Here is a 2269-nt window from a genome sequence, read left to right as displayed (position 1 = left end):
CTCTCAGGACGCTCAGTCAGTTACCTTTTGACGCTAGAAGCGTACAGACGTTTTCACAAATCGTCACAAGCGTGCATCCCAGATCGGAAACCTTGTTTTAGGCACAGCGCTGAGGCTGTTCAATCCCTCACCACTAAAACTCCGGTAGGTCCATTGCACGTGGCGACATCTTATACTTTCAAAAGTTCCCAAAGTAAAATACTCATTACACTCTATAGTGATATTGAATATTGTTTATCCATCCCAGAAACGTAGGAACCTATTTTGTGTTTCCATATCTGGCGTCTGAATTCTACACTGTAAGTGTTTACATTTTTTCTTTCTCTTTCTTCTTTCCTGTAAATATGAAAGTTTATGGCTTATGTAGCTTGATGGTTATTTTTTGTTGTTGTGTCATTGTTCTGCAGCTGTTGCTGTGGAGCAAAAGGAAATTTATATGGAAGCCTGTACCTCCTTGGAAAGGACAGTAAAGACATTTTTTTTTAACTTAATTGTTTATTTCCTCTTTATGGACACTTGAGCTTTCAAAGCCAGGAAAATAGCAATATTTTTGTTGTTGTTGTTGCTGCTGAGTTTTTTTTCCTTTCATGTGCTGTTGCTCAAAAAGAAAATTTCTGTTTGTCATTTGACCAATTGGGGGTCAACACCTTGAGTGTCCGGTCCTTATGTGGCTGTATTGTGTGCAAAGGTATTTGAATGAAATTATCCTATGTGTCAGGAGAGATACCTGACTGGCACCCCAGAATTTTGTTGCATAGTTCTCTTTCTGTTATTAAATACTTTTGAAAACTGTCACAATGTGACCTACTGACTCAAAATCAGTCTGAAACTGTTCTACTACTCTGGACAGATGCAGCACAGTCCATTTTGTAACATTTGAACACTTTTTAATATTTTTTAGAAATCTTTATTGTCAAAATGTATCATTTTTCTACAATGGCTTCCAGGTCATGACCTGTTGACTTAAAATCACCTTGAAATAATTATACTAATCTCTACAGATGAGGCACAGACATTTGTTTATGTTTTATGTTTTTTTTAATAATTTTTAGCAATCTTTTCCTTTTTTAATTGGTATTTGCATTTTGTAATGTTTTTATTTTTTTATTGACCTCACGGGCTGCCGTAGCTAATGAGGGCAGGCCCTATATAAGAGTCATTGTAACAGTGAATTAATTGAACTGTCAAGATGTGTTTGTCACAAAGTAATCCACAACTTACCCAGTGAAAGCAGTGACGTCTGTTTTGTTTTGTTATCTTTATTGTAAGTTTATGTTTTGTATTATAATGTTTGTGTATGTTTTATTTTTCACACTGATTGATTTGATTGTGGTCACTGTGATGATGATGGTTGACCTTCATCAAATAAAATAAAATAACTTAAATTCACCCGTTGAGACTGGTTGAGTAATTTAAGAGCTGGGGAGATTCTACAATATATATGTGTGTATGTTTATGTATTGTAAGTCAAAATGAAAGACATATGCACATATGGTGTACCTGATGCATCAAGGATTTGAAGAGTGAGAGTTCTTTCACTTTTCATTGCCTTTTTTGTTGTATCAAAATCTACATCTGGCATCAGAGGGAAGGCTTCCATCAGTGCTTTTGCCATGTAAAGACTGTTTTTATGGCATTATAATGCATCAGACTTAAAACATTCATGTGGACATATATAGTGTATCCACACATACTAAAACATGTATGTTTGTTAGTACAGATACCTGTAGTGAAACATCAAAATGTTTCAACATTTAGAAGATGCTGAAACAACTGTAATTACAAATACTGTGTGGCATGTTGCACTGACCCCAGTTATGGGCTACTATTGGGGGAGTCTGTATTCCTACAAGTGAATACACACTCTTTCCACAATTACGAAAGTCCATGTTAACTAGACAGAGACACTGTATTTGATGATAGACTACTTTTCTCTATGATAATTACACAGTATCCATACTTGTATAGCAAAAAACATGAACTCGTTAATTTACTTTGACTACAATAACTCTACAGCGGCAGTGGCTCAGGAGGTAGGGGTTTGTCCTGTAATCGGAGGGTTGCTGGTTCGAGCCCCCGCTCCATCAGTCTCAGCCTTTGTGTCCTTGGATAAGACACTTCACCCACCTTGCCTACTGGTGGTGGTCAGAGGGCTCAGTGGTGCCGGTGTAATGGCAGCCTCACTTCTGTCAGTCTGCCCTAGGGCAACTGTGGCTACAATGTAGCTTACCACCATCAGTGTGAGGATGAATGGGTGAATGATTGTAGT

At 37.3% G+C, this 2269-nt stretch overlaps 1 long non-coding RNA gene across 1 annotated transcript; it reads left to right on the top strand.

Annotated features, from left to right (window-relative positions):
* The first annotated feature begins 2 nt into the window (after window positions 1-2).
* On the top strand, window positions 3-2010 carry LOC119616639. The gene is made up of 3 exons (XR_005232608.1): window positions 3-144; window positions 248-299; window positions 408-2010. It is a non-coding gene; the product is annotated as an uncharacterized LOC119616639 (long non-coding RNA).
* Window positions 2011-2269: the final 259 nt, after the last annotated feature.

The sequence above is a fragment of the Kryptolebias marmoratus genome, linkage group LG21 (assembly GCF_001649575.2).
Source record: "Kryptolebias marmoratus isolate JLee-2015 linkage group LG21, ASM164957v2, whole genome shotgun sequence".
Lineage (NCBI taxonomy): Eukaryota > Metazoa > Chordata > Actinopteri > Cyprinodontiformes > Rivulidae > Kryptolebias > Kryptolebias marmoratus.
Note: the sequence above shows the minus strand (reverse complement) of the source record. Positions and strands in the feature narration are given on the sequence as shown.